Source organism: Pongo abelii, chromosome 1 (genome assembly GCF_028885655.2).
Source record: "Pongo abelii isolate AG06213 chromosome 1, NHGRI_mPonAbe1-v2.0_pri, whole genome shotgun sequence".
In the NCBI taxonomy this organism is placed as follows: domain Eukaryota; kingdom Metazoa; phylum Chordata; class Mammalia; order Primates; family Hominidae; genus Pongo; species Pongo abelii.
The window spans coordinates 124413335-124437860 of NC_071985.2; the positions used below are offsets into that span (position 1 = coordinate 124413335).

Genomic DNA, 24526 nt, shown 5'->3' on the forward strand with positions numbered 1-24526 from the left:
TAGGTTTCAGGTTTAACTATTTAATCAATCTTGAGTTAATTTTTGTATAAGATGTAAGGAAAGGGTCCAGTTTCTGTTTTCTGCATATGGCTAGCCAGTTTTCCTAGCACCATTTATTAAATAGGGAATCCTTTCCTCATTGCTTGTTTTGTCAGGGTTGTCGAAGATCAGATGGTTGTATATGTGTGGTGTTACTTCTGAGGCCTCTGTTCTGTTCCAGTGGTCTATATATCTGTTTTGGTACCAGTACCATGCTGTTTTGCTTACTGTAGCCTCGTGTGAAGTCACGTAGCATGATGCCTCCAGCTTTGTTCTTTTTGCTTAGGATTGTCTTCGCTGTATGGGCTCTTTTTTTGGTTCCATATAAAATTTAAAGTCATTTTTTCTAGTTATGTGAAGAAAGTCAATGGTAGCTTGATGGGAATAGAATTGAATCTATAACTTACTTTGGGCAGTGTGGCCATTTTCATAACATTGATTCTTCCTATCCATGAGCATGGAATGTTTTTCCATTTGTTTGTGTCCTCTCTTATTTCCTTGAGCAGTGGTTTGTAGTTCTCCTTGAAGAGGTCCTTCACGTCCCTTATAAGTTGTATTCCTAGATATTTTATTTTCTTTGTAGCAATTGTGAATGAGAGTTCATGCATGATTTGGCTCTCTGCTTGTCTATTATTGGTGTACAAGAATGCTTTTGATTTTTGCACATTGATTTTTTATCCTGAGACTCTGTTGAAGTTGCTTATGAGCTTAAGGAGTTTTGGGGCTGAGACGATGCAGTTTTCTAAATATACAATCATGTCTTCTGCAAACAGACAATTTGACTTCCTGTCTTCCTATTTGAATACGCTTTATTTCTTTCTCTTGCCTGATTGCCCTGGCCAGAACTTCCAGTACTATGTTGAATAGGAGTGGTGAGAGAAGGTACCCTTGTCTTGTGCTGGTTTTCAAATGGAATGCTTCCAGCTTTTGCCCACTCAGTATGATATTGGCTATGGGTTTGTCATAAATAGCTCTTATTATTTTGAGATAGGTTCCATCAATACCTAGTTTACTGAGAGTTTTTAGCATGAAGGGGTGTTGAATTTTATTGAAGGCCTTTTCTGCATCTATTGAGAGAATAATGTAGCAATGTAGCTTTTGTCATTGGTTCTGTTTATGTGAAGGATTACATTTATTGATTTGCCTATGTTGAACCAGCCTTGCATCCCAGGATGAAGCTAATTTGATAGTGGTGGATAAACTTATTTATGTGCTGCTGGATTCAGTTTGCCAGTATTTTATTGAAGATTTTTGCATGGATATTCATCAGGAATATTGGCCTGAAATTTTCTTTTTTGTTGTGTCTCTGCCAGGTTTTGCTATCAGGACGATGCTGGCCTCATAAAATGAGTTAGGGAGGAGTCCCTCTTTTTCTATTGTATGGAATAGTTTCAGAAGGAATAGTACCAGCTCCTCTTTGTACCTCTGGTAGTATTTGGCATGAGTCTGTCTGGTCCTGGACTTTTTTTTGGTTGGTAGGCTAATACTGCCTCAATTTGAGAACTTGTTATTGGTCTATTCAGGGATTTGACTTCTTCCTGGTTTAGTCTTGAGGGGGCGTGTGTATGTATGTGTCCAGGAATTTATCCATGTCTTCTAGACTTTCTGGTTTATTTGCATAGAGGTGTTTATAGTATTCTCTGATGATAGTTTGTATTTCTGTGGGATCGGTGGTGATATCCCCTTTATCATTTTTTGTTGTGTCTATTTGAATCTTCTCTCTTTTCTTTATTAGTCTGGCTAGCAGTCTATTTTGTTAATCTTCTCAAAAAACCAGCTCCTGGATTCACTGAATTTTTGAAGGGCTTTTCGTGTCTCTATCTTCTTCAGTTCTGCTCTGGTCTTAATTATTTCTTGTCTTCTGCTAGCTTTTGAATTTGTTTGCTCTTGCTTCTCTAGTTCTTTTAATTGTGATGTTAGGGTGTCGATTTTAGATCTTTTCTGCTTTCCTGTGTGGGCATTTAGTGCTGTAAATTTCCCTCTAAACACTGCTTTAGCTGTGTTTCAGAGATTCTGGTATATTGTCTCTTTGTTCTCATTGGTTTCAAAGAACATTATTTTTGCCTTAATTTTGTTATTTACCCAGTAGTCGTACAGGAGCAGTTTGTTCAGTTTCTATGAATTTTGCTGTTTTGAGTGGCCTTCTTAATCTTGAGTTCTAATTTGATTGCCCTGTGGTCTGAGAGACTGTTTGTTATGATTACCATTCTTTTACATTTGCTGAGGAGTGTTTTACTTCCAGTTATGTGGTCAATTTTAGAATAAGTGCTATGTGCTGCTCAGAAGAATGTATATTCTGTTGATTTGGGGTGGAGAGTTCTGTAGATGTCTATTGGGTCCACTTAGTCCAGAGCTGAGTTCAAGTCCTGAATATCCTTGTTCATTTTCTGTCTTGTTGGTCTGTCTAATATTGACAGTGGGGTGTTAAATTCTCTCACTATTATTGTGTGGGAGTCTAAGTCTCTTTGTAGGTCTCTAAGAACTTGTTTTATGAATCTGGGTGCTCCTGTATTGGATGCATATATATTTAGGATAGTTAGCTCTTCTTGTTCCATTGATCCCTTTACCATTATGTAATGCCCTTCTTTGTCTTTTTTGATGTTTGTTGGTTTAAAGTCTGTTTTATCAGAGATTAGAATTGCAACCCCTGCTTTCTTTTGCTTTCCATTTGCTTCGTAAATATTCTTCCATCCTTTTTTTTTTTTTTGAGCCTATGGGTGTCTTTGCATATGAGATGGGTCTCCTGAATACAGCACACCAATGGGTCTTGACTCTATCTGATTTGCCAATCTGCATCTTTTAATTGGGGTGTTTAGCCCATTTACATTTAAGGTTAATATTGTTATGTGTGAATTTGATTCTGTCATCATGATGCTAGCTGGTTATTTTGCACATTAGTTGATGCAGTTTCTTCACAGTGTCATTGATATTTATATTTTGGTGTGTTTTCAAAGTGGCTGGTAATGGTTTCTCCTTTCCATATTTAGTGCTTCCTTCAGGAGCTCTTGTAAGGCAGGCCTGATGGTGACAAAATCCCTCAGCATTTGCTTGTTGGGAAAGGATTTTATTTCTCCTTCACTTATGAAGCTTAGCTTGGCTGGCTATGAAATTCTGGGTTGAAAATCCTTTTCTCTAAGAATGTTGAATATTGGCCCTCACTCTCTTCTGGCTTGTAGGGTTTCTGCAGAGGGCTCCACTGTTAGTCTGGTGGGCTTCCCTTTGTGGGTAACCCGACCTTTCTCTCCAGCTGCACTTAACATTTTTTCCTTCATTTCAACCTTGGAGAATCTGATGATTATGTGTTTTGGGGTTGCGCTTCTTGAGGAGTATCTTAGTGGTGTTATCTGTATTTCCTGAATTTGAATGTTGCTTAGCCCACTTTTTGATGGAATTATTTGTTTTTTCTTGCTGATTTGTTTGAGTTCCTTGTAGATTCTGGTTGTTAGTCCTTTGTGAGATGCATAGTTTGTGAAGATTTTCTCCCACTTTGTGAGTTGTCTGTTTACTCTGCTGTTTATTTATTTTGCTGTGCAGAAGATTTTTAGTTTAATTAAATTCCATCTATTTATCTTTAGTTTTGTTGCATTTGCTTTTGGGTACTCAGTCATGAAGTCTTTGCCTAAGCCATTGTCTAGAAGCGTTTTTCTGATATTATCTTCTAGAACTTTTATGGTTTTAGGTCTTAGATTTAAGTTCTTTATCCATCTTGAGCTTATTTTTGTATAAGGTGAGAGATGAGGATCCAGTTTTATTCTTCTACATGTGGCTTGCCAATTTTCTCAGCACCATTTGTTGAATACGGTGTTTTTCCCCCATTTTATGTTTTTGTTTGTTTTGTCAAAGGTCAAGTTGCTGTAAGTATTTGGCTTTATTTCTGGCTTCTCTATTCTGTTTCATTGGTCTATGTGCCTATATTTATACCAGTACCATGCTATTTTGGTGACTAAGAGTTTTTAGTGTAGTTTGAAGTCAGATAATATGATGCCTCCTGATTTGTTTTTGTTTTGCTTCATCTTGCTTTGGCTAGGTGGGCTCTTTATGGCTCCATATGAATTTTAGCAATCTACAAGGAACTCAAATCAGCAAGAAAAAAAATCCCATCAAAAAGTGGGCTAAGGACATGAATAGACAATTCTCAAAATATGTATACAAATAGCTAACAAATGTGAAAATTGCTCAACATCACTAAATATCAGGGAAATGCAAATCAAAACCACAATGCAATACCACCTTACTCCTGCAAGCATGGCCATAATTAAAAAGTCAAAAAATAATGGATGTTGGCCTGGATGTGGTGAAAAGGGAACACTTTTACACTGTTAGTGGGAACGTAAACTAGTTCAACCAGTATGGAAAACAGTATGGATATTCCTTAATGAACTAAAAGTAGATCTATCATTTGATCCAGGAATCCCACTACTGAGTATCTGCCCAGAGGAAAAGAAGTCATTATATAAAAAATACACTTGCACATGCATGTTTATAGTGGCATAATTTGCTTATTGCAAAGATATGGAACCAGCCCAAATGTCCATCAGTCAATGAGTGGATAAAGAAAATGTGATACATACACACACACACACACACACACACACACAGAGACACACCATGGAATACTACTCAGCCATGAAAGGAATGAAATAAAGGCATTTGCAGCAACCTGGATGGGGTTGGAGACATTTTTTCTGAGTGAAGTAACTCGGGAATGGAAAACCAAACATAGTATGTTCCCTCTTATAAGTGGGAGCTACGCTATGAGAACAGAAAGGCAAAATAATGATATAATGGACTTTGGGGACTGGGAGGAAAGGATGAGAAGTGGTGAGGGATAAAAGATTGCACATTGGGTACAGTGTACACTGCTCAGTTTATGGATGCACCACAAGCTTGAAAGTAATTATTAAAGAACTTGTCCATTTAACAAAACACCACCTGTTCCCCAAAAAGCCTATTGAAATAAAAAATAAAAATTTTTTAAAAATTAAAAAATTCCACAATCCATTGCTATTATTGTTTATACAATCGATTTTCTTTTTATTTTCCTTTCTTTTTTTTTTTTTGATGAGTCTTGCTGTTTCCTAGGATGGAGTGCAGTGGTGCAATCTCAACTCACTGCAACCTCTGGCTCCTGAGTTCAAATTATTCTTGTACCTCATCCAAGTATCTGGGACTACAGGTGCACACCACTATGTCTGTGTAATTTTTGTATTTTTAGTAGAGACAGGGTTTCACCATGTTGCCCAGGCTGGTCTCAAATTCCTGGCCTCAAGCAAGCCACCTGCTCCAGCCTCCCAAAGTGCTGGGATTATCAGCATGAGCCACTGCTCAGGGCTTCAATTGTCTTTTAACGAGTTTTAACAAATAAGAAAATGAAATGTGTACATTTGTTCACGTGTTACCATTTCCAGTGCTTGACATTGTTTTGTGGACACCCAGATTTCCATCTCATACCTTTTTCCTTCTGTAGGAAGGATGTCCTTTAACATTTTTGGAGCACAGTTCTGCTGGTGATGAATTGTTTCACATTTTATATTTTTAAATGTATCTTTATTTCACCTTTGTTTTTTGAAAGCTAATTTTGCAGCATATGGAATTCTATGTGGACAATTTTAGTCTGTGAGTATTTAAAGATGTGACTCCTCTGTATTCTTGTGTGCATTGTTGCTGGTGACAGATCTGATGTCATCCTTAAAATATCTTTGTTCCAGTGTAGATAAGGCGTGTTTTTCCTCTGGTTTCTTTTAAGATTTTTTAAATCATCATTGAGCAATTTTTGATATGCCTTGGTGTCATTTCTTCATATTTCTAGTGCCTGAAAGCCCTAGTGAGCTTTCTGGATCTGTGGATTTATAGTTCTTATTACATTTGGTAAGATTACATTTTTGTTTTTTGGGGGGTTGTTTTCCCCTTTGGGACAGGATCTTGCTACATTGCCCAGGCTGTTCTCAAACTCCTGGGCTTAACTGATCCTCCTGCCTCAACCTTTTGAATAGCTGGGACCACAGGCACGTGCCACCACACCTCGCTTGGTGAGTTTTGGATTATTATTTCTTCCAAAAGTTTTTCTGTCATCACTGTGTTTGTCTTTGATGGACTCTAATCACCCATATATGAGGTCAGCTGAATTGCTCCACAGCTCATTGTTGCTTTTCCCTTTATTTTTTTTTCTCAGTATTTCTTTTTGGCTACTTTTCTTTGCTATGCCTTAACATTTACAATATTTTTTTCTTTATTTTCTAATTTTCTGTTAATCCCTTGCAGGACATTTTCTCTCAGATATCACAGTTTTTATTTCTTTATTTCTTTTTAGTTTTTGTAGAGATGGGGTCTTACTATGTTTCCCAGGCTGGTCTTGAACTCCTGGGCTCAAGTGATCCTCCTGCATAGGCCTCCCAAAATGCTGGAATTACAGGCATGAGCCACAGCACCAAGCCCCAGTTTTTCTTTCTTAATGTTAGCTTGAATCTTTTTATATCTTTTTTTTTGTCTACTTAATTTGGGGGATGTACAGTACACAGTTATAAAAACTGATTTCATGTTCTTTTCTGGTAATTCTTACACCTGTGTCAGCTCTGAGTCAGTTTAACATGATTGATTTGTCCCTTCATTATGGTCATTTCCCTGTTTTAGTGTGGCTCAAAAGTTTGATAGAAAACTAGACACTGTGAATTTTACTTTGTTGGTTGCTGCATATTTTTGTGTCGCTATAACTTTGAGTTTTGTTAAGGAAGGCAGTCAAGTTACTGTCAAACAGTTTGATCATTTCAGGTCTTGCTTTTACGATTTGTTTCAAGAGGTCCACAGCAGTGCTCAGCCTAGGGGTAATTAGTTCTTATACTGAGACAAAACCTTCCTGAGTTCGCTACTCTATGCCTTGTGAATTATGAGGCCTTTTTTTTCAGTCATCCTTTGGGAAATAGGCATGATTCTAGCTCTGTATGAGTTCCAGGCACTGTTCTCTCTAATCTTTTCAAATGATTTTTCCTCTGAACCTGAGTGGCGTCCTCATATGGATCAGCACTGTGCTGCATGCTGGGTCATGTTCTGCAGTTCTTTCTGATTTAGTTTCCACAGCTTGCTCCACCCTGCTACTCTCTCTATGGACTCTATGCTATCTTGGCTTCCCTGGACTCTCAGCTCAGTGTCCTCAACTCAAAAGGCTCACTGAGCTCCTCTTCACTTTCCCCTCCCTGTGCCTAAATTGGAAACCCTCTCAAGGCAGTAAGTTAGAGCAATTATAGGGCTCACCTGTTTGGGGCCCTTCTTCAGGGATTACTTTTTTGCCTGATGTCCTTTTTCGCCTGATATCCATAATTTTGAAAATATTCTTTTCGTGTATTTTGTCTGTTTTATTTTTTTCTTTGTTTTACCAGGCAGGAGAGTGAAATCCAATTCCTCTTACTTATAGAGGTTGCAGCAACCCTTTAGGGGAGTTTACTCTGCCTACCACAGCCACTCACCTCGGTGAACATATTTCCGCAAGCCCCTCAGTCAGTGCTTGCCCCTCACTTCTGAAAGTAAGCCAGATGAGAGCAACTCTGTCCAATGAGCAGCTCCGAGTGCCAACCAATCAACACAAGCTCACTGATGTCTGTTCCCTTAACCAGTCTCTGAACCACACACTTTCCACAAATTCTAAGTCCAGTCTCAGAGAGACTGAATGATCAGCATAGCTCCCTCCCTTTAAGAAGCAATAAATGCAGACTTGTGTTTATTAATGCAGAAATTATGAGGTGGTCTCTTCATTTGACAAATGCCTTAATGTTACATGTATAGAATTACATAGAAAGAAAACAGAAAGAAGAAAAGAATGCAAGGAAGGGGGAAAATATAAAGAAATACAATGCAAGTGCCACTGCAGAGGGATCTGAAACAGAGAGAGGAGGAGAAACTCTGAGGGAGAAGAACCTGATGATCCAGTGCCTGTGAGGCTCCCACAGAGCTGGGAGCTGCTGATATCTAAATGTGGGGAGCAGGCTGAGGAGGAGCCAGAACTGAAGGTTTATAGCCTTCCAGAATGTACATGTTGAAGCCCTAACCTCAGGGTGACTTACATAGTGACAAGGCCTTTAAGGAAGTGATTAAGATTAGTGAGGTCATAAGCATGGGGCCCTGATCTGATAGGATTAGTGTCCTTCTAAGAGGAAACTCAGGGAGCTTGTTCACACCACCCCTCCTCCCACAAATCACACACAGTGAGAAGGCCATGTGGGGACACAGAGTCCGTGTGCATCTACAAGCTGGGAAGAGAGCTCTTATTGGGATCCAATCTTGATCTTGAACGTTTAGAATCCAGAACTGTGAAACAGTACATTTCTGCTTTTTGAACCACCCTTTTGATGGATCAGCTTGAGGAGATTTTGGGCTGAGACTACGGGGTTTTCTAGATATACAATCATGTCATCTGCAAACAGGGACAATTTGACTTCCTCTTTTCCTAATTGAATACCCTTTATTTCTTTCTCCTTCCTGATTGCCCTGGCCAGAACTTTCAACACTATGTGGAATAGGAGTGGTGAGAGAGGGCATCCCTGTCTTGTGCCAGTTTTCAAAGGGAATGCTTCCAGTTTTTGCCCATTCAGTATGATATTGGCTTTGGGTTTGTCATAGATAGCTCTTATTATTTTGAGATACGTCCCACCAATACCTAATTTATTGAGAGTTTTTAGCATGAAGGTTGTTGAATTTTGTCGAAGGCCTTTTCTGCATCTATTGAGATAATCATGTGGTTTTTGCCTTTGGTTCTGTTTATATGCTGGATTATGTTTATTGATTTGTATATGTTGAACCAGCCTCGGATCCCAGGGATGAAGCCCACTTTATCATGGTGGGCTTATCAGCTTTTTGATGTGCTGCTGGATTCGGTTTGCCAGTATTTTATTGAGGATTTTTGCATCAGTGTTCATCAGGGATATTGGTCTAAAATTCTCTTTTTTGGTTGTGTCTCTGCCAGTCTTTGGTATCAGGATGATGCTGGCCTCATAAAATGAGTTAGGGAGGATTCCCTCTTTTTCTATTGATTGGAATAGTTTCAGAAGGAATGGTACCAGCTCCTCCTTGTACCTTTGTTAGAATCAGCTGTGAATCCATCTGGTCCTGGACTTTTTTTGGTTGGTAAGCTATTAATTATTGCCTCAATTTCAGCTCCTGTTATTGGTCTATTCAGAGATTCATCTTCTTCCTGGCTTAGTCTTGGGAGGGTATATGTGTTCAGGAATTTATCCATTTCTTCTAGATTTTCTAGTTTATTTGCATATAGGTGTTTATAGTATTCTCTGATGGTAGTTTGTATTTCTGTGGGATCGGTGGTGATATCCCCTTTATCATTTTTTATTGCGTCTATTTGATTCTTCTCTCTTTTCCTCTTTATTAGTCTTGCTAGCTGTCTATCAATTTTGTTGATCCTTTCAAAAAACCAGCTCCTGGATTCATTGATTTTTTTGAAGGGTTTTTCATGTCTATCTCCTTCAGTTCTGCTCTAATCTTAGTTATTTCTTGCCTTCTGCTAGCTTTTGAATGTGTTTGCTCTTGTATCTGTAGTTCTTTTAATTGTGATGTTAGGGTGTCAATTTTAGGTCTTTCCTGCTTTCTCTTGTGGGCATTTAGTGTTATAAATTTCCCTCTACACACTGCTTTAAATGTGTCCCAGAGATTCTGGTATGTTGTGTCTTTGTTCTCATTGGTTCAAAGAACATCTTTATTTCTGCCTTCATTTCGTTATGTACCCAGTAGTCATTCAGGAGCAGGTTGTTCGGTTTCCATGTAGTTGACTGGTTTTGAGTGAGTTTCTTAATTCTGAGTTCTAGTTTGATTGCACTGTGGTCTGAGAGACAGTTTGTTATTATTTCTGTTCTTTTACATTTGCTGAGGAGTGCTTTACTTCCAACTATGTGGTCAATTTTGGAATAGGTGCGTTGTGGTGCTGAGAAGAATGTATATTCTGTTGATTTGTGGTGGAGAGTTCTGTAGATGTCTATTAGGTCTGCTTGGTGCAGAGCTGAATTCAATTCCTGGATATCCTTGTTAACTTTCTGTCTCGTTGATCTGTCTAATGTTGACAATGGGGTGTTAAAGTCTCCCATTATTATTGTGTGGGAGTCTAAGTCTCTTTGTAGGTCTCTAAGGACTTGCTTTATGAATCTGGGTGCTCCTGTATTGGGTGCATATATATTTAGGATAGTTAGCTCTTCTTGTTGAATTGATCCCTTTACCATTATGTAATGGCCTTCTTTGTCTCTTTTGATCTTTGTTGGTTTAAAGTCTGTTTTATCAGAGACTAGGAATGCAACCCTGCCTTTTTTCGTTTTCCATTTGCTTGGTAGATCTTCCTCCATCCCTTAATTTTGAGCCTATGTGTGTCTCTGCACGTGAGATGGGTTTCCTGAATACAGCACACTGATGGGTCTTGACTCTTTATCCAATTTGCCAGTCTGTGTCTTTTAATTGGAGCATTTAGTCCATTTACATTTACAGTTAATATTGTTATGTGTGAATTTGATCCTGTCATTATGATGTTAGCTGGTTATTTTGCTCGTTTGTTGATGCAGTTTCTTCCTAGCATCGATGGTCTTTACAATTTGGCGTGTTTTTGCAGTGGCAGGTACCAGTTGTTCCTTTCCATGTTTAGTGCTTCCTTCAGGAGCTCTTATAGGGCAGGCCTGGTGGTGACAAAATCTCTCAGCATTTGCTTGTCTATAAAGTATTTCATTTCTCCATCAATTAAGAAGCTTAGTTTGGCTGGATATGAAATTCTGGGTTGAAAATTCTATTCTTTAAGAATGTTGAATATTGGCCCCCCACTCTCTTCTGGCTTGTAGGGTTTCTGCCGAGAGATCCGCTGTTAGTCTGATGGGCTTCCCTTTGTGGGTAACCCGACTTTTCTGTCTGGCTGCCCTTAACATTTTTTCCTTCATTTCAACTTTGGTGAATCTGACAATTATGTGTCTTGGAGTTGCTCTTCTCGAGGAGTATCTTTGTGGCGTTCTCTGTATTTCCTGAATTTGAATGTTGGCCTCCCTTGCTAGATTGGGGAAGTTCTCCTGGATAATATCCTGCAGAGTGTTTTCCAACTTGGTTCCATTCTCCCCGTCACTTTCAGGTACACCAATCAGATGTAGGTTTGGTCTTTTCACATAGTCCCATATTTCTTGGAGGCTTTGTTCATTTCTTTTTATTCTCTTTTTCTCTAAACTTCTCTTCTTGCTTCATTTCATTCATTTGATCTTCAATCACTGATACCCTTTCTTCCAGTTGATCAAATTGGCTACTGAAGCTTGTGCATTCGTCATGTAGTTCTTGTGCCATGGTTTTCAGCTCCATCAGGTCCTTTAAGGACTTCTCTGCATTGGTTATTCTAGTTAGCCACTCGTCTAATCTTTTTTCAAGGTTTTTAACTTCTTTGCGATGGGTTCGAACTTCCTCCTTTAGCTCAGAGAAGTTTGATCATCTGAAGCTTTCTTCTCTCAACTCGTCAAAGTCATTCTCTGTCCAGCTTTCTTCCATTGCTGGTGAGGAGCTGCTTTCCTTTGGAGGAGGAGAGGCATTCTGATTTTTAGAATTTTCAGTTTTTCTGTCCTGTTTTTTCCCCATCTTGGTGGTTTTATCTACCTTTGGTCTTTGATGATGGTGACGTACAGATGGGGTTTTGGTGTGGATGTCCTTTCTGTTTGTTAGTTTTCCTTCTAACAGTCAGGATCCTCAGCTGCAGGTCTGTTGGAGTTGGCTGGAAGTCCACTCCAGACCCTGTTTGCCTGGGTATCAGCAGCAGAGGCTGCAGAACAACAAATATTGCTGAACAGCAAATGTTGATGTCTGATTGTTCCTCTGGAAGTTTCATCTCAGAGGGGTACCCGGCTGTGTGAGGTGTCAGTCTGCCCCCACTGGGGGGTGCCTCCCAGTTAGGCTACTCGGGGGTCAGGGACCCACTTGAGGAGGTAGTCTGTCCGTTCTCAGATCTCAAACTCTGTGCTGGGAGAACCACTACTCTCTTCAAAGCTGTCAGACAGGGACATTTAAGTCTGCAGAGGTTTCTGCTGCCTTTTGTTCAGCTATGCCCTGCCCCCAGAGGTGGAGTCTACAGAGGCAGGCAGGCCTTCTTGAGCTGCGGTGGGCTCCACCCAGTTAGAGCTTCCCGTCCCCTTTGTTTACCTACTCAAGCCTCAGCAATGGCGGGCGCCCCTCCCCCAGCCTCGCTGCCACCTTGCAGTTTGATCTCAGACTGCTGTGCTAGCAATGAGTGAGGCTCCGTGGGCATGGGACCCTCCGAGCCAGGCATGGGATATAATCTCCTGGTGGGCCATTTGCTAAGACCATTGGAAAAGTGCAGTATTAGGGTGGGAGTGACCTGATTTTCCAGGTGCCATCTGTCACAGCTTTGCTGGGCTATGAAAGGGAATTCCCTGACCCCTTGGGCTTCCCAGGTGAAGCCATGTCTCGCTCTGCTTCGGCTCACACTCAGTGGGCTGGACCCACTGTCCTGCACCAACTGTCCAACAAGCCCCAGTGAAATGAACCCGGTACCTCAGTTGGAAATGCAGAAATCACCCATCTTCTGCATTGCTCACACTGGGAGCTGTAGCCTGGAGCTGTTCCTATTCGGCCATCTTGGAACTGCCTCAGAAGGTTTCTTAGACAGTGTCCTAGTCAGCTTCTACATGGGCCTTTGTGGGAGCTGCCCAAGTTTTGCTCAGTGCTCAGTTTCTGTAATCTGCATCCACACTTGCTCTACCCTTGTTAAGGCTGATCTTGGTCTTTAGAAAGAAACTTGGTCATGAGTTTATGGTTTCATAGCTTAATTGTCCACAAGAAAGAATGACCTGGATCAAGGATCTTCTTTGATTTTCTTTGGGAAAAATTTGACATCTGACCTTGGACAACTGCACTCAGATTCTGCAGGGTGACCCTGTGACCTCACATGCCCTGAACTTCCTTTTCCCGAGAGCTTTCACTGCTCTGGACTCTCCAGAACCACAAGGCAAGGGTTTGGCTGCAGGTGAAGGATGTGAACCAGCCCTGGAAGACCCAGTGGAAAAGGAAAGGATCCCCAGGATGAGGAATGGGAGGAAGGGTGAGAGGCTCTTCTTAGAGAAAGAAAGGTGGCTGGAGGATCAGAGAACTCTGTGTGTGTGTGTGTGTGTCTGTGTGTGTGTCTGTGTGTGTCCAGGATGAGGTTAGTGGAGTTCCAGAGAGATAGGGTTGCCCTTCTGGGGCTGAGAATATGGATTCCTTGGTATTCAGGCTCTGGTCCTCTTCCTCTCCTGGTCCTACTCATCCTGCCTCCCCACTCCTCCCTTCCTCCTCATTCTGTCCTTCAGCCTTCTTGTCACCACTCCTCCTTCCTCTTTCTGCTCCCGCTCCCCCATGTCCTGTCACCTCCTTTTCCTTTCACACACACAGGATGCAGGTCAACACTGGAAAGGGTTGCTGCAGTCTGAGAAGCTGAAGGAATGTTTTACACCAGCAGGAGAAGCTATACAGCTATGGAAATAAAGATCACGTGTATTGTTGAAAAAAATAGAACATATATCAGTGGAAGAGAAGAGAGAATTCAGAAATAGATCCTTACATATATGTTTAACTAATGATTCTTAGACATGAATATAGTTATATGTATATATATAATCACCTTTTTGATGATTATCTATCTTTACCTCCAAAATAGGGAACATTAAGAGAACTTAAAAAGAAGCCACAATATAGGAGATACTATATTTATATCCAACAAAGGATTTTTTAATAGTATGTATATAATGCAGTCTGATAATATAAACAGCACAGTGAAATGATTTGGCAAAAGACTTGAATAGATACTTCAGAAAAGAAGATACATGAACGGTCAATTAGCACATGAAAAGATGCTCAACTCTTTAGTCATCTGGGAGATCAATCAATACAATGATGAGATACTGTTACATATTCAGGAGAACGATAAAGTTAAAAAGGCTGAAAATACCACGTTGGTGAGGATATAAAGCACTTGGAAGTCTTATACTTGTGGGAATGAAAAATGGTCCGACTTCTTTGAAAATCTGGATAACAGTTTCTTCTAAGTTTAAACACGTACAAATCAGATGGGCAGTCTTTCTGTTACGGGGAGCGGGGAGGGGGCAGGGAGTGGGGGGGATCCTTGCTCCCAGAGCTCCCAAGATGGTGGCAGGCCGCTTCCAAGACGGTGGCAAGCCTTGTGTTCTCTGACCTGGGGTTCTTGGCCTCATGGATTCCAAGGAATGGAATCTTGGGCCATGCAGTGTTATAGCTCTATTAGAAGCTGTGGGTCATGGAAGAGAACCGTGGAACCCAGTGACTAGTGTTCAGCTCGATTAGGATGAACCCAGGTGCTTAGCCATGCAGGAACAATGGCAAGCCTTCAGCCCGTTAGGGAGCGGCAATGGGCACCTCACTGGATCAGGAGCAAAGCAGACTCCCTGCCGGATCTGGGGGGATGGAAGTCAGCGGTGGGTCTGCGACGGTGGCAAACATCAGTGGTGGACAGTGAGTGAAAGCTCAGCTTGAGCTGTAACAAACACAGACTAGAAGAGTGTGCAGTTGCAAGATTTAATAGAGTGAAAACAGAGCTCCTTACAAAGGGAGGGGATCCAAAGAGGGTAGCTGTTGCTGGCTCGAATGCCTGGGTTTATATCCCGATCATTGTCCCTCCCACTGTGCTCTCAGGCAATAGATGATTGCTTATTTCTTTACCTCCTGTTTTTGCCTAATTAGTATTTTAGTGAGCTCTCTTTACTACCTGATTGGCCAGGTGTGAGCTAAGTTGCAAGCCCCTTGTTTAAAGGTAGATGCGGTCACCGTCACAACTAGGCTTAGGGATTCTTAGTCAGCCTAGGAAACAAACATGGTGTAGCCCCACAAAGGAATACTACTCAGCAATTACAGCGTATTAACTGTTGATGAAAATGCTCATACGGATGGATTAATATGATGCATGAAAGAAGGCAGACACAAAAGAACACAGGTCTAATTTCATTTACAGAAAATGGTTACAAACGCAAACTGACCTAAAGTGACACTGGCTCCCTGGGGCTGAGGGTTTAAAGAGTGATGAACTGCAAAGCCTTACAAGAAACTTTGGGCTTATGGAAATTCCCATGTCTTGATTATAGCAGTTGTTCCATTTGTGTATACATTTGTAAACATGCATTTAATTATACATTTTAAAGTGCTGCAGTCTATTGTACTTAATTTATACCTTTATAACATTGATTTAATAATCTTAATATCTCCATACTAGCAATTACCAGATAGAAAATGAAATTCAATAAAACATAATAGAGATTAATATCGAAAATCATTGCATGCCTAAGAATACGTATAATGAAGCAGATACAAAGCTCCTGAAAGCTATTGGTGAGAGAAATTAAAGAAGAGTAAATAGAGAAATGTATATCATGTTCATGGATTGGAAGACTCAATTTTGTGAGGATATCACATCAACATAATTCTGATTAATAATTCTAGTAGGAGTTTTAGAGAAATGTAAATGCTAATTTAAAAATGTATTTGAAAATCAAATAATCTAGAATAGGCAAGTTGGTCTTGAAAAAGTTGGAAGATTTACTCTGCTAGATTTCAAAACTCATTTTAGAGCAATAATTTAAAAGCTATGGTACAGGTGTAAGTATACATAAATAAAATAAAATAATACAGATTCAAAAAATACGCTCCCTATGTACAGTTATTTAAATTTTTTTAGAAACAAAGACACCAATGCCCTTCATTGGGGAAATGAGAGACTTTTCAATAGAAAGTTTCTGAATGAAATAATATTTGTTGTTTTAAAAAGTTAATAGTAACAACCACTTTCTACCATACATTGAAATTAACTTCAGATGTGAAAGTTATAATTAGAAACCTTCTAAAGGAAAAAATACAAACTATTTTCATGAATAGTTTGACACAGGAGAATATTTCTTAGACCAGAAAATATTTCTTAGACTGTAGCACTGACCACAATAAGAAATCAATTAAATTGTACTTCATTTTTAAAAAGCTTCTGCTTATTATAGGTTAGTGTTTAACAAGGCAAAACCTATCTGGAGACCAAGAATAATTATTTGCAACATATAGGCATGTTTCAAATAAATATATTTATATATATTAATATAAATATATATATGTATTAGTCTTGACTGGGTCCGACCCCTATGGTCCCCTCTGTCTGGCATGGGCTGAGGAAGTCCACTCTGGGCAGCATGGGCTGCCAGGCATTCTCAGAGAGGGTCTCAACTTCAACGCTTCACATGTACATATATGAAACAATGGACTCATTCAAAATATATAAATAACTCCAATAGATCACAAAGAAAATGACAAACAACCCAGTATATCAATGAGTGGAAAAATCTGAAAAGGTGCTTTACATAAGAAGATATCCAAATGACCAATAAGCATGTGAAAACCAAAGTATCCCTACATACCTGGTAGAATGGCTAAAATTTAAAAGACTGTGGGTCTTTTTGGGCTAAAATTTAAGTGTGTGGGAATGTAGAACAACTGGAAATAGCCTACATTTTTCATAGAAATGTAAAATAATATAACCATTTTGCAAAACTCTGTGTCCATTTTCAGCCTTTCACCAAGAAATTCCATCCCTAGCTATCGATACCGAGGAGAAATGAGTATGTATATTCACAGAAAGAAGTGTATAAGAATATTCAGTTACTTATGCATAAGAGCCAGCAAGTAAACCTGTCTACCATCACAAAAATGGATTTCAAATTGTGTGATAATTATACAATAAATAGGATATTACTAGGCCAAAACAAAATGAAATGAAAGAAAAACACAAACAAATTGGTAGCATACTGATATATCCAACTGATTAAGAGAAGTCAAAACAAGAGAAGATACTGAATGATTTCATTGTTATGAAGCACAAAACTAAGCAAAATTAATCTGTTGTGGCTGCTATAGTTTAGATATTTGTCCCCTCCCAATCTCATGTTTAAATTTGATCCCCAGTGTTGGAGGTGGGGCTTAATGGGAGGTGTTTGGCTTATGGGAGTGGATCCCCCATGAATAGATTAATCACCTCCTCAGGAGAAGGTAGTGAGTGAATTCTCATTCTATTAGTTCCTGCAAGAGCTGGTTATTAAAAAGAGTCTTGAGCTTTTCCTCTCTCTTTTGCTTCCTCTTTCACCATATGATCTTTGCACACACTGGTTCCCTTTCATCTTCTGCAGGGTGGGGAAGCAGACTCAGGCCCTCATTAAGAGCAGTTGTTGGTGCCATTCTTCTTCTGCAGCCTACAGAACTATGAGCGAAATACACCTCTTCTCTTTATAAATGACCCAGCCTCTGGTATTCCTTTATAGCAACGCAAAGGGACAAAAGGACTAAGATAGTGACAAAATTTAGAATATATTCTTCATTTGGGGGATGAGTATTGACTGGCAAGGAGCATGTCAGAACTTTTTGGCATAGAGGAAAATGTTCCCTCTCTTGATGTGGGTGTTATTATATAAGGTATAATTATATTAAAAGTCATAAATTTGTACCCTTAGGTTTTTTTGTAGTTTACTCCATGCAAATTATATCTTAGTGAATAGCTGGTAGCATAAAACAAAGTGACAGATGACAAACACTCAAAAAAGTAAAAATTGACAGAAGATAGGTAACAGATATTCAGCAGATAAATAATAGGGATCCCTTGAGAAAAAAAAGAAAAACAAAAACAATGGAATAGAACAAACACAAAAAAGTTTTATTTAAAAAAAAGAGTTTGACATTTAAAAGTTTGAAATAATATTAAAGTGACATACTGTTTCCTTGGAAACACAATGCAGAACCACAAACTCAGAGACTTATTCTAGCAAAAGTATTGTCATTCAGTTCAATCTAATGGTATAAGGTTAGCTTTGAAGGCCAAAAGAAACTAGTTTCTAATTCGTATTCTTCTCCCCACTAGACTTGTGGCCTAGGGTAAATTTTGTAATCTTTCTGAGTCTGTTTTCTCATCAGGAGCAGGACAATTCGTAAGTAATAGATCCTATATAGAAGTAAATATGATCTCACGGCAGTGGACTTCAACCGTAATTAATTATTAAGAATATATTTACATTGAGCTATCCTTTATTTACTTTAAAATCGCAGACAAACAACATTTGACAAAGAATAGATAAAATGTTCTAACGTAAACATTCTTCCATTCTTTCTAGGAAGAAGTCACACATACAGTAAAAATAATTAGAGAGGACCCAGTTCATATCGAACAACCTTCCCCAAACCCTGAAACAGGTCTGCTTTCTAACATCAGAGATGAAAGCAGTCTATTCCAGACAGAGGGGCTTGTAGGGGTTGGACCCCCTGCAGGCCTGTCAACCTGGAATAGACTAAGAAAGTCTGCTCCAGCCTTAGAACAGCATGGGCTGCCAAGCGTTCCCACAGAGGCTCTCGATTTCAGCTCTAGATGCGCCGAGGAATACGTGCATGTGGGTCGGGTTAAGGCCAGCTGAATCACATGATCAGGGCTCTCATCAGCATCAAAGTCAGTGGAAGGATGCCAGTCCCCAGAGCTCTGTTCCAGGCCACGGGATACTCCCTGGGGGGGTGGTGGGCATATCAACACCAATCAGGGGAAATATTGGTAATAGAAAAGAGGCATAAATAAACAATGTCTGTCCTCCTCTAAAAGCCAGGAAAGTTCTCATTCCAAAAGCGATGTCTTGAAGAAAACATAGGTACAAATCTTTGTGACTCTGGATTAGACATTTCTTAAGTAGGCACAAGCAACTCCAAAATAGAAAGATAAACGGACTTCATTAAAATAAAAAATCTTTCATGCTTCCAAGGACTCTGTCAAGGAAGTGAAAAGATAATGTAATGGGAGAACTATTTGCAAATCATATACCTAACAAGGCTCTAGTATCTAGAGTATATAAAGAATTCATATAAGTGAGAAAAAAAGACAATTTAAAAATGGGAAAAAAGTTTGAATAGACATTTCTGTAAAGGATACATACAAATGGCCAACAAGCACATACAGAGAGGTTCAATGTTTTTCCTCATTAGGAAAATGTAAACTTAAAATGAAATACCACTTCAGACCCACAAGGGTGACTTTAAAAAAAACACAACATATGTTTGGAAAGTTACAGAGAAAATGGAATTCTCATATATTACTAGTGGGAATGTAAAATGCTGTAGCCACTGAGATTGGAAAACAGTCTGTCAGTTCCTCAAAAACTTAAACATAAAGTCATATATGATGCAGCAATTGAACTCCTAGGTATATAACCAAGAAAATTAAAATCAAATATTCACTCAAAAACGTGTACAAAAATGTTCATAGCAGCATTATTCATAATAGTGAAAAAGTGGAAATATCCCAAACCACCATCAGTTGATGAACAGGTAAACAAAATGTGGTCTAACTATAAAATGGAATATCATTTGGACACAAAAAGGATTGAAGTACTGATGCATGCTACAACAAGGATGAACCCTGAGAACATTGTGCTAAGTAAGAGATGCAGATGCAAAAGGCAATGTTGCATTATTCCATATACAGGAAATGCCCAGATCAAGTATATCTATATATACAGAAGGTAGATTAGTGTTTGTCAGGGACTGCAAAAACGGGGTAATTGGAGAGTGACTGCCAGTAAGTACAGGTATGCTTTCCAGCATTGTGAAAGTATTCTGAAATTAGGTAGTGGTGATGGTTGCAAAACCTTCGGAATATAGTAAAAGACGCTGAATGATATGCATAAAAATGGTGAATTTTGTGATATATGAATTATACTTTAGAAGTAATAATAACAGCAGTAATAAAGAGAGGTATCTTTCCACACCTCCATGTCCTGTATTTTTATTAAGAAAGAAAAAAAAAGGCTTTTTAAGGCCAGGTTCAGTGGCTCACTCCTGTAATCCCAGCAATTTTGGAGGGCTAGGTGGGAGGATGGTTTGAGGCCAGAAGTTTGAGAGCAGCCTGAGAAACATAGCATGACCTCACCAAAGCCGGGCAGAGACACAACCAAAAAAGAGAATTTTAGACCAATATCCTTGATGAATATTGATGCAAAAATCCTCAATAAAATACTGGCAAACTGAATCCGGCAGCACATCAAAAAGCTTATCCACCATGATCAAGTGGGCTTCATCCCTGGGATACAAGGCTGGTTCAATATACGCAAATCAATAAATGTAATCCAGCATATAAACAGAACCAAAGACAAAAACCACACGATTATCTCAATAGATACAGAAAAGGCCTTTGACAAAATTCAACAACCCTTCATGCTAAAAACTCTCAATAAATTAGGTATTGATGGGACGTATCTCAAAATAATAAGAGCTATCTATGACAAACCCACAGCCAATATCATACTGAATGGGCAAAAACTGGAAGCATTCCCTTTGAAAACTGGCACAAGACAGGGATGCCCTCTCTCACCATTCCTACTCAACCTAGTGTTGGAAGTTCTGGCCAGGGCAATTAGGCAGGAGAAGGAAATAAAGGGTATTCAATTAGAAAAAGAGGAAGTCAAATTGTCCCTGTTTGCAGATGACATGATTGTATATCTAGAAAACCCCATTGTCTCAGCCCAAAATCTCCTTAAGCTGATAAGCAACTTCAGCAAAGTCTCAGGATACAAAATCAATGTACAAAAATCACAAGCATTCTTATACACCAATAACAGACAAACAGAGAGCCAAATCATGAGTGAACTCCCATTCAAAATTGCTTCAAAGAGAATAAAATACTTAGGAATCCAACTTACAAGGGATGTGAAGGACGTCTTCAAGGAGAACTATAAACCACTGCTCAATGAAATAAAAGAGGATACAAACAAATGGAAGAACATTCCATGCTCATGGGTAGGAAGAATCAATATCGTGAAAATGGCCATACTGCCCAAGGTAATTCAATGCCATCCCCATCAAGCTACCAATGACTTTCTTCACAGAATTGGAAAAAACTATTTTAAAGTTCATATGGAACCAAAAAAGAGCCCGCATCGCCAAGTCAATCTTAAGCCAAAAGAACAAAGCTGGAGGCATCATGCTATCTGACTTCAAACTATACTACAAGGCTACAGTAACCAAAACAGCATGGTACTGGTAGCAAAACAGAGATATAGATCAATGGAACAGAACAGAGCCCTCAGAAATAACGCCACATATCTACAACTATCTGATCTTTGACAAACCTGAGAAAAACAAGCAATGGGGAAACGATTCCCTATTTAATAAATGGTGCTGGGAAAACTGGCTAGCCATATGTAGAAAGCTGAAACTGGATCCCTTCCTTACACCTTATACAAAAATTAATTCAAGATGGATTAAAGACTTAAACATTAGACCTGAAACCATAAAAACCCTAGAAGAAAACCTAGGAATTACCATTCAGGACATAGGCATGGGCAAGGACTTCATGTCTAAAACACCAAAAGCAATGGCAACAAAAGCCAAAATTGACAAATGGGATCTAATTAAACTAAAGAGCTTCTGCACAGCAAAAGAAACTACCATCAGAGTGAACAGGCAACCTACAAAATGGGAGAAAATTTTCGCAACGTACTCATCTGACAAAGGGCTAATATCCGGAATCTACAATGAACTCAAACAAATTTACAAGGAAAAAACAAACAACCCCATCAACAAGTGGGCGAAGGATATGAACAGACACTTCTCAAAAGAAGACATTTATGCCATCAAAAGACACATGAAAAAATGCTCATCATCACTGGACATCAGAGAAATGCAAATCAAAACCACAATGAGATACCATCTCACAGCAGTTAGAATGGCAATCATTAAAAAGTCAGGAAACAACAGGTGCTGGAGAGGATGTGGAGAAATAGGAACACTTTTACACTGTTGGTGGGACTGTAAACTAGTTCAACCATTGTGGAAGTCAGTGTGGTGATTCCTCAGGGATGTAGAACTAGAAATACCATTTGACCCAGCCATTCCATTACTGGGTATATACCCAAAGGACTATAAATCATGCTGCTATAAAGACACATGCACACATATGTTTATTGTGGCACTATTCACAATAGCAAAGACTTGGAACCAACCCAAATGTCCAACAATGATAGACTGGATTAAGAAAATGTGGCACATATACACCATGGAATACTATGCAGCCATAAAAAATGATGAGTTCATGTCCTTTGTAGGAACATGGATGAAATTGGAAATCATCATTCTCAGGAAACTATCGCAAGGACAAACAACCAAACATCGCATGTTCTCACTCATAGATGGGAATTGAACAATGAGAACACATGGACACAGGAAGGGGAACATCACACTCTGGGGACTGTTGTGGGGTGGGGGGAGGGGGGAGGGATAGCATTAGGAGATATACCTAATGCTAAATGGCGAGTTAATGGGTGCAGCACAGCAGCATGGGACATGTATACATATGTAACTAATCTGCACATTGTGCACATGTACCCTAAAACTTAAAGTATAATAATAATAAAAAAAAGTTTAAAAAAAATTTAAAAACTTAGCCAAGATGGTGATGTGTGCATAGAGTTCCAGCTACTTCTGAAGTTCGGACAGGAGGATCGCTTGAGCCCAGGAGTTTCAGGTAGCAGTGAGCAGTAATCACCGCTGCACTTCAGCCTGAGTAACAGAATGAGACCCTGTCTCAAAAAGAGGCATGTCACATAGTAAGTGGCCAGAATAGGTTGCTGACAGCATGTCAAGAGGAAATTTATTAGATGAAACAAATTAAATTCAAAAACTTTTTTTGAGGCTGGGGGCAGAAATGAGGTACAGGGGAGAGAAACACCTACTTGGAAAGAACCACACAACTGAATTGGAAAACTTGGAATGGGGCTTGTGGGAGGGAGACTCTACCTGAGATCTGGCTCCAGTACTTACAGCAAAGGGAACTTGGGCAAGTTACAGACTGTCTGTGCCTTGGTTTCTTCATCAGCAAAACAGAATCATCCCATAAAATTTCAGGTCCATGGTATCAGAGGGTCCCCAAACTGACTGCACATCTGAGTCATGTTAACAAACATTCCAGGCCCCACCTGAGTGCGCTGAATCAGAATCCCTACAAGGAGGACACTGAACTTGTATTTGCACTGACCTTCCAGGTGTTTCTTATTCTGATCAACTTGGGGGTGGGAACCACTGAGCTGCATCACATCATTCCAAAGCCCAAACACAAAGGCAGAACAAGAATATATTCAATGCAGTCTCTAAAGCAGAGAAAACTCTTGGGGGAACCTAGAAGTGAAGGAGAGCTGGCTTGCTGAGCTCCATCTTAACTTGATCCTGAGTACGGCAGAGACACTAGCCCTTCGGGACACATGCCCGAGGCAGTGACAGTCCAACTTTGGAACAGTGGAAGCCCTAGTTTCAAATTCAAGCTTGCTTTGAGTAGAAATTAAGTTTACATCTTTTTGTACAGCCTTCTGCAAGCTGCTCACCTTACAAGGAAAAAAACAAAATCCTACTACTAAGAATTCAAACTTCAGCAGACATGGGTAAGTAAGGAAGTCTTATAAATCTGTTCTAGCCACCTAAAAATAAACCAGAAATTTAGCAAGTTCTTTCACATTCAGGACAGTTGTGTTCACTAGATCAGAGGCACTGAGACATGAAGAAAAGACCCGCTAAAAAGGGAAAGCCTTCCTTCCTGCCCTGAGACATCCCTGCCAACTTTAGGGAGGTTGGAACCCAGCTGCGCTGTCTATGCTATGGGTTGCTTTTGTGTCTGGAAGGTATCTGACACCCTGAGACCTGGACCCATTTCAAGGAGCTTTGGGAAAAGCCTGAATCACTGAAGGAATTGGACAGTGCGTGGAAATGGTTCAGCAAGGCGAGGGTAAGTGCAGGAGCACGGCCAGGTCATACTGAGAGACAATGAGTGGCGCTGATGGGGACAGAAAAAGGTTGAAAACAAAAGTTTGTGCTTCGACTTCAGAAATTCAAACCAATAACTAATTTGCTCTTATAAATAATAAGAAGCATTTTTCTACTTACATGAGAATTTAATCTCAAAACAGAAATCAGAAAAAATATTAAGTCCAGGGCATGAAACCTAAACCAGAGCTTAGATTTATTCATTCTAAATAGAGCTAAGAGTAAAAACTTCTCCATAAAATATATATTGTGGTTATAAAAAGGCAAAAGTCTTAATGAGAGTCATTGGTACTCAATAGAAGAGTGAATTAAAACAGCCAAGGGAAGACCCAAGTCTCATGTTTCTCTTGTATATTCCAAAGTTCCAGTGAAAGTCCAGGTAATAGAGGTTATTTCCCACACTGTTAAAGCAAGGTTGCAGACACTTCTGAATTTTGGTCCCAATGCTGAAGGAGGGCACACCTCTGTCCTGGAAAATGACACAGGAATGAATGCTCTTCCCATGACTCATTCTGGTCATTCTTCCAGCATCACAGAAACCAAAAAATATAAATATGGCCAAATACATGATTTGCTATCCCTCTTCTTCAGGTTTCTTACCTGTTTCTTATGGATAATAATATTGCCTTAAGGATTATGA

General features: G+C 39.5%; 1 long non-coding RNA gene across 1 annotated transcript in view; it reads right to left on the reverse strand.

The window, feature by feature from the left end:
- Positions 1–24526, reverse strand: part of LOC129049830 (uncharacterized) — a 37806-nt gene that overhangs the window by 11765 nt on the left and 1515 nt on the right. The gene's annotated exons all lie outside the window — the stretch shown is intronic.